This window comes from Eulemur rufifrons, chromosome 7 (assembly GCF_041146395.1).
Source record: "Eulemur rufifrons isolate Redbay chromosome 7, OSU_ERuf_1, whole genome shotgun sequence".
NCBI lineage: Eukaryota > Metazoa > Chordata > Mammalia > Primates > Lemuridae > Eulemur > Eulemur rufifrons.
Genome location: NC_090989.1, coordinates 192,320,441 through 192,329,403, shown reverse-complemented (window position 1 = coordinate 192,329,403; position 8,963 = coordinate 192,320,441). Strand labels below are relative to the sequence as shown.

At 40.4% G+C, this 8,963-nt stretch overlaps 1 pseudogene; it reads right to left on the bottom strand.

Annotated features, from left to right (window-relative positions):
• Nucleotides 1–3,773: 3,773 nt before the first annotated feature.
• On the bottom strand, nt 3,774–4,634 carry LOC138385876 (ADP-ribosylation factor 4 pseudogene; annotated as a pseudogene).
• Between the last annotated feature and the right edge of the window lie 4,329 nt (nt 4,635–8,963).

The following is an 8,963-nucleotide window of genomic DNA, read 5'->3' as shown; positions in this document are numbered from 1 at the left end:
TTCTGTGTTTCTGACATCATAAACAATAGATCTCTTATTATTATTCCACAGATCCTTCTGGCTTTATTTTAAAAATCTATTTTTTTCCTTTGTTGTTCAGATTAGATACTTTCTATTGATCTATTTTCAAGTTCTTTTTCCTCTGTCATCTCCATGCTGTCATTGGGCCCATCCAGTGAGGTATTTTTGTTGTTGTTAAAATTTTCAGTTCTAAAATTTCCATTTGGCTCACTATATCTTCTATATTTTTCCTGAGGCATATTTTCCCCTTGTTTCAAAAGTGCTCATAATTACTTGTTGGAGTATTTGTATAGAAGCTGCTTTAAACTCCTTGTCACATTAATTCCAAATCTTGTCATTGGAATCTGTTGATTATCTTTCCCCATGTGAGTTGAGATGTTTCTGGTTCCTTGTATCTGAAGTAACTTTGAATTGTGTCTTGAATAATTTTAATATTATGTTGAGATTGTGGTTCTCATGGAGAATGTTAACAGTTTTGCCTTAGTAAGTAATTGATCTTGTTAGTTTCAAGCCACAAATTCCAACATGTCTTATGTGGTTTATGGTTCCAATGTCAATTTTCAAAGACTTTGTATTACTGTTCTGGTCTGCTCCACTTGGGTACCATCAAAGTGGTTAGTCTATGAACTAAGCGGTACTATTAGTTGAGTACTCAAAGTAGTTGCCATGCTAGTTATGATCAGATCTATGAGTGTTCAGCTCAAGGTGAGCTCAGGAGTTCATAAAAAGTTTATGGGGTCATCTCCCAGAACGTCTCTTTCTTTCTTTCTCTCCCTCTCCTTCTCCCTCTCTTTTTCTCTCTCTCTCTCCTCTCTCTTTCTCTCTCTCATTTCCCCAGTACTTTCTAGCTCCCTGGGGCTCCCCATTTTTGTTCTTCAGCTATAAATGTATTGCTTTGGTTTTCATACTCTACCATGCACTTCTGTAACTACACCCACATCTGGAGCCAAGAGATGGGAAGACAGAGAAAGAGAGGGGGAAAAGCGAAAAACAAGGAAGCTTTGTGGATTGGAGAGGAAGGTTTCCCTCAGGGTATTGACTTTTGTGGCTCTCATTGTGGGTTTCCACTGAACCTCTACTTTCACATGTTTTAATGATGAAAGGATCCACCCTTCAAGGATATAATGTATTAGATAATATTAATAATATGATTTTTGTCCCTATTCTATTAATGTAATATAGCATGTTTATTGATTTGTATATGTTGAACTACTCTTGCATTCCTGAGATGAATCCCATTTGAGCATGGGCTCCTTCTTTGGAGTAAGGCAGCTTTGTGAACTCCAGGCAGCTCCCTAGACTGGGCTCAGGGCCTGTGAGGACTGCAGAGTTCTCCAACAATAAAGACTGTAGGTGTTCAGAGATTTAATGGGGCTACAGTCTGCCTTCTGCTTACCTTTTCCTCACAGGGAGAGTCCTTCCTGGTTTTGATCTGATCCCAACTGGGGAAATGGGGTGTCAAAGGCAGGGTTTTTAATTCCCTTTTTTATGCAGCCATCTGAGTCCCAGTGCTCCACAGCAGCGGTCCCCAACCTAATTGGCACCAGGGACTGTTTTCATGGAAGACAATGTTTCCATGGACCAGCAGTAGGTGGAGGGTGGTTTCAGGATGATTCAAGTGCATTACATTTATTGTGCACTTTATTTCTATTGTCATTACATTGTAATATATAATGAAAAAATAAGCACACAACTCATCATAGGTTGGGTACCCCTGCTCTACAGGGTCTCTGTCATTCCCCTGTTGTACTCTAGCACTCTCTTTCAGATACTCTAGTAGAAATGTGGTACTTGTTGTTTGGGTCCTTTTTTGAGGGTGGGTGGGAGGGACAACTGTTAGGCACCTCTAGCCAGCCATCTTCTTTTTTATTCTTGTTAGCTTCACTCATTATTTAAACACAAAAAAATAATGATCTTTACATATATTAGTCAATTAAATTTACTCAGTTTATTAATAACTGTGCTCACCATTTTTTATCCCATGCCTTCTCTCTGTAAGAAAGTATTTATCTTATGTCTTCTTGCTGAAGCACAACCTGCAATAATTCTTTTATTGAGAATATGTGGATGATAAACTCTTTTACATTTTATACAGCTGAAAATGTCTTTATTTTATCTTCACTTACAAATGAAAATTTGGCTGAATATAAAATTTATTAATAGCTAATTCTCCCATCCAAGTACTAACCAGGCCCAACCTTGCTTAGCTTCCGAGATCAGACGAGATCAGGTGCATTCAGGGTGGGTGGTGATATAGAATCTCTTATGTTCTCCTGGATAGAGTTGGAACCCATTCTACTAAGTGAAGTATCCCAAGAGTGGAAAAATAAGCACCACATGTACTCACCATCAGATTGGCTTCCCTGATCATCACCTAAGTGCACATTTGGGAATAACACTAATTGGGTGTCGGGCAGATGGTGGGGGGATGGGTGTATACACACATAATGAGTGCGATGCGCACCATCTGGGGGATGGACACACTTGAAGCTCTGACTCGGGTGGGGGGGCAGGGGGGCATGTGCAATATACATAACCTAAACTTTTGTACCCTCATAATATGCTGAAATAAAAAAATAGCTAATTCTCCAAGCTCCTTTTATATTTTTTAAATCATGTTTTAGAGATAATTCCAAGCGGGTTATGAAGAAAATTTATTCATTGAGTTTGATGAGTTTTCCAAAACTTTAATGAAGGTATTTTCACCAATATATAATAAAATGTCAGCAGAGCTATCATATACTGGGCAGAGTCAGGCTGATACCAAAAGCAATATACAACATAAAAAGATACAGCATAAAGCAAAGCAATGTGGTGAGTATTTAAAACTATCTCAATATGAACTCTTTGCAACCAGGACAGAACTAATTAACTATCAAAGCCAAGCCACACCAAGGTAAGTTTGACCGATGGAAGCCAGGAATCAATAATACAGAGAAAAATAACTTCCTCAGTGCAAGAGAGTTGAATGGTGTTTTGGAGCATTCCCTGGTTGGTACAAGCAGTATTAGAAAATCTTTTTGTCAAGGAAGAGAAATGAACACATATGGAATGCTTCATTTTTTAAATCAGCAGACTGCCCCAGAAATGATAAATGTGTTAGTAAAGTAGCAAGGGGATAACTCTAAAACATTATTTGTTGTGGGCTCAAAGAAATTCAAAACAGTTATTTAAAGGTGTCAAATAGCTATGTCCAGGCATTTAGGCTTAAGGGAAGTAAAATTAAAATATGACACTTTTTTCTCCAGGAGAATTTCTTTAAAACAAAACATACTGTTGGCCAGGTATGGTGACGCACACCTATAATCCCAGCACTTTGGGAGGCCAAGGTGGGAAGATCGCTTGAAGCCAGGAGTTCAAGACCAGCCTGGGCAATATAACAAGACCCCCATCTCTACAAAAAAATAAAAAGCATTAGCTGGGTGCAGTGGTCTCAGGAGGCTGGAGGCAGGAGGATCCCTTGAACCCAGGAGTTCTAGATTACAGTGAGCTGTGATCACACCACTGTACTCCAGCCTGGGTGAGAGAGCAAGAATGAGTCTCTAAAGAATAAACAAAGAAAAATCAAGCATATTGCTAAATAGCAACATTATACCTGGTAAGCAATAATTGGCAACAAAATAAGTTTAACTGCTATAATATTCTGCCCAAACCAGTTCCAGATACTGTTTAATAACCAAGAGGCAAACTAATTTTGTCGTGACAAGCCTGGACCAATTCTATCAAACACATCCTTAGATATCCAGTTTCATTTAATATTTTGAAAGCTCATTTGACAACAAGTCATGTCCCTCATACAGACCACTTCCTTGTGTAACACAAGTAAGTGGCTCGAACTTACTATGTTCTGTTACAAAGAAACCGAAGACCTTATTTACCTGTCATTTCATTGATGGCCATAGCATTCAGCAAATCCTGTCTGTGTGCAAAAAAGCAGCAGCACTGCATCTCACGACTCATCTTCCTGAAGCATTTTCTGCAGCTTTTCTGCACCTTCCTGAAGTCTTGAATGATCATTGCTATCTACCACAGAAATAAGACTCTGAGTGTTCTGGAAGTAATGCCTCCAGAGAGGCCTAATTTTATCTTCACCACCAAAATCCCATACTGTGAAATAAATTTTCTTTCTTTTAAAAAATAATCAATTTTTAATTTAATTTTTTAAGTTTACTAATAGGAATTGTACATATTCGTAGGGTACAGAGTGATGTTTTGATATATATAACGTATGGTGCACAGGGTAATCAGCATACCCATTATGTCAAACATCTATCACGCCTTCGTGTTGGGCATGAACGTTCAATAGCCTCCTCCTAGGTATTTGAAACTATATATTATTGTTAACTTTAGTCATCCTACAGTGGTATCACTGGAACTTATACTTCCTATCTAGCTATAATTTTATATCCTGTAGCAAATCTCTCCCTGTTCCCCGCCCAGCCCTGCTCCCCTTCCCAGCCTCTAATATTCTCTGACAAATGTTCTTATATTCTACTGTGTGCATGCTAGAAACCAAAGGTAGCAATGGTGGCGACTGTCTCCCCTAACTTCAGGTAATACAGAATGGTCGTCTTGCCAGCAGCATCCAATCCAACCCTCCAAATGCGCATCTGCTTCTTGGCCAAGAGGCCAGAGAGAGGCAGCGAGGCCGGGGTGGGTGGGGAACAGGCATTTGCCACGGGAGCAGCGGGGTTTGGGCATCCCCGGCGTGTCCGCTCAGGCTCTGGTGAACTGAGTGAGAGGGAGGAGAAAGAGCTGAGGAAGAAAGGGCGCGGCTGGGACAGCTCGCCGGCCGGCGCGTCCGGGGAAGGCGGGACGGGAGTCCCCAGCAGCACCTCCTCGGAGGCCACGCGGCTCAGCTCCCTGGGCACAGAATCGCCTTCCCAGGATTTTGAAGTTGTCAGGCCACTGTCTTCTGGAACCTGTGTCACTGATGAGAGGTCTATTAGTCGAACTGTCACACTTGTTTTTCTATAATTCGGGATATTTGCAAGGATTTTCTTTCTAAATTATTGCCTTTACCATTCCTTGAATTCCCTTCTTCTGGAGTGCCTGTTAGATGGCTGCTAGACCCTCTCATCTAAATCTGCATCTTATCTGCTGTTTTCCTTCTCAGTATTCCTTGATCTCGCTGTTCTGTGTTCTGGGAGCTCTCCTTATTAATCAACACAGCAGCTAATGTACTCTATGAACTATCCCATCAGTGTTGTTTTTTTCTTGTGTTGCATTTTTGTTTCAAAAAGAATATATTTACTTGGGGGTAAAGGCGGTACATGGGCAACGTATGTAACCTGCAATTCTGTATCCCCCATAATAATAAGATGAAATAAAAAAAAGAATATATTTTATTTCTAAGATTTTATATAGGTTCTTTTTAGCTAACTTATTCTTGTTTCATTTCTACTTGTTTAATAACTTCTTGTTCTATTTTGGCTTTATAGAAAAGAAGGCACTGTGGCTTCTTTTGTCTTTTTTTTTTAATTGCGGTAAAATACACCTAACATAAAATTTACCATCCTAACTATTTAAGTGTACAGTTAAATAGTGTTAAGTATATTCACATGGTTGGGATCCCTTATCTTTCAAAAATATCTTTAATACACTTTTTAAAGTCTTTTTCTCTGGTTCAATAGTGAGCTCATGTTATTATTTTTTTATTTTATTTGTTATCAATCTTAGCATTAGATATCTGTGTTTTGGAATATTGTTTGGCACACTCATTTTCATTTGGAACTTTCAGTTTTCTGTTTTCTTTCTCTTACCCCTTTCCTCTTTCCTCTCTCTCTCCCTGCCTCCTCCCAGTTTATTCTTGGGCTCACACCACTTTTCTATCAGGTCTTTTGCTGCCTCCCCTCAGCCATCTAGGCTGCCAATCCAGAATCAGCATTTATGATGGATGTTACAAATTAATTCTCTGGCCAGGCGCGGTGGCTCACGCCTGTAATCCTAGCACTCTGGGAGGCCGAGGCGGGTGGATCACTTGAGGTCAGGAGTTCGAGACCAGCCTGAGCAAGAGCGAGACCCCGTCTCTACTAAAAATAGAAAGAAATGATCTAGCCAACTAAAACTATATATAGAAAAAAAGTAGCCAGGCATGGTGGCGCATGCCTGTAGTCCCAGCTACTGAGGAGGCTGAGGCAGTAGGATTGCTTAAGCCCAGGAGTTTGAGGTTGCTGTGAGCTAAGCTGATGCCACGGCACTCACTCTAGCCCGGGCAACAGAGCAACACTATGTCTCAAAAAAAAAAAAAAAAATTCTCTGAAGTAATGCTGGATATTTGGGACCTCTAATTATAGCATTTAGGACTATTTTACCATTCAGAAACTAATCTTATAATGACCAGTCCAAACATGGGGAAAACAAGTGCCAGACAAATCAGCCGTGGTCTCATTCACTATTTTTCTCCTCTTTTTCTGTTCCAGATATATTTATCTATATTTAACTAAAGATATTTCTTTACGTTTCTTTTATATTTAATATATTGTTATCATGTGTTTGGAGGAGACAATACTTTCAGAGCATTATTCCACTTGCCATTTTGATCTAGAAGTGAGAATATTAATAATACTAATATAAATAAATATGGCAGATAAGAATCCAGCCCCATCTCACTGATAAAACTGCTCATATACCTCCACTCAACTTCCTATCATCTCAACACTATCCCACCACGACCCTAATGAAGTCCATTGAGCTCCACTACTGCATTTCAGTGTGAACTGGTCCTATTACTAATGTCACATCATGGTTCTCTGAATGTGCTGAATGAAAAGAGGGTTTGAGGCTGTTTAACATTCCATAGCATGAGGTTCTGGACCTCTTTGAGAAGGAGCTGTCTGAGGTAAGAAAAAATGAGGCAAGGAGACAAAACTGTTTGTTGGCCAAAAAAGCTGAGAGCAACACAATTCCATCTCTTCATTGGACTTCAGCCCGCTCTAGATTGATGCTTCCACTTTTTGAAATGTGTTCAAACACCTCACTCATCCTTCACGCTGGCTTCCCACATGCTTGCCTCAAAGCCAAACCATTTCCTCTTCCTTTCTCCTGACAGAAGGGGTATAACAGTAAACCTTGAAGTTTTTAGATTGCAATTACTCATTTAAGTGCAAAAATCACTTCAGTTCCTGTCTGCCACCAAGTGGAGGCACCAAATTAACTCAGCATGAGCTCCATGTGTTCGCTCTCCAGCCCTCCTGAAGCAGCAGCCAGAATACCAACGAGAGTGTCACTGCCCACCTGGAGTCCCGCCAAGTCATGGCCTCGGAGAGACACAAAGGGGATCTTCCTCATTGCCCCTAATTTTGTGAGACAAAGAAACAGAAAGAAATTATATCCTTTTTATATAAATTATAGAGGCTTCGTTTTACACATGTGCATACTTGGAAATGCTAATTTGTGATGAGGCGTAAGTTGATAGGTTGCAAAAAGAGCCGGAGTGAAGTGAATTATGCCAGAGGCCCTAGGAGGTGGGAGGTACAAACGAGACAAGATGTGATTGGAGAAAAGGGAGAAGAAGGATGAACTGAAGGAAAAAAAGGAACCTAGGAAAAATTAGAGACATCAGTTCAGTTGGGGAAGAGAGGTGTTGGAACCTCAGGTGTGTGCCACCTACCTAGGGCACACACCTAACTGCTACGGATGGAGTTGGAGCCAGGCGTGCGTCACTGCTGGCTCCAGTTCAGGGAAGCAATATGCCAAGGACAGGGAAGTCAAACTAGCTGTTTCAGGTGAGGCCTCACCCAAGTCTTTGATAAAGAAACCTCAAGTGTGAGGCCCTCAGGCTCTATTCTGCAGTTACAAAACTCAGCCTTCTTGATTCATCCATCTGTAAGGAGTATGAGGAATCAATCCAGCCCAAATCCACAAGAGACGGTCAATGAAAAGCCCAGCACCTGACAATTCACACAGCAGTCAGTAGGGGGCACCCCAGCCTAAGGAAGACCAAATCCAGACCTGAAACTTGCTCGGCAAGCGGAGAACCAGAGTTAGTTAATGTGGGCAGTGGAGTTAGGTATAAATTTTATTTTCTTTTCATTTTTCTATATTTTTAGGTAATTATACAATGATCACATATTATCTATATGAGTAAGAAAAAATTATTTTAAAAATAAGATTAATTCTGCAACTTTCTATCAAATGGTACATACCATACACTATGCATTTGCCATATGGCAAAATATTTTATCATGTCAGTGGAAGAAATATAGGTCTTCTTGCTTCTAGTCTTTCAATTTCCCTGTGGGTTTGGAAATTTTCATAATAAAAATGAGGAGAATACTTAGAATATAAAATTGAAAAAAGTTTTGGGAAGTAAAAAAGATATTGACATCCTTTAATTCAAGGACAAATTCTACCTAAATAATAGAACCAGCCTCCTAGATAACACTATCCTCATCCAAGGGGTACTGATGAGTAAATGTTTAAAAATTCTTATTCTCACAATGTTTGTTTAAACATTCCTTTCTGGTTACATAAGATCCTCCAACATTTCAATGACAAAACACAGTATCCAAGAGTTTGGGTTACTATTGTTGGTTATCAAATTACCTCAGAACTTAATAGCTTAAAATAACCATTTCGTTTTGGCCATTATTTGTGGGTCAGAGATTCAAGAAGGGCTTGGCTGGGCAATAGTTACTTGGATGTCCCACGCAGTTGCCATCAGATGTTGGCTGGGTCTGCGGACACCCAAAGACTTCATGGGACTGGACATCCAAGGCAGCTCCTCACAGGGCCACAGAACATGCTGGTCTCCCCAGCAAGGCAGTCTTAGGATACTTAGACTTTTCCATGGCAGCTCCGTGTAGCTCAAGGCCCCAGGTAGGAGTGTTTCAGCAGACGCGACAGAAGCTGTATCCCATTAAGACCTTGCTTGGAGTTCACACACCTCCCTTCTGTTCATTCAGGGGCAAGGCAGCTGTTCCCACTGTGGGTGCTCTTGT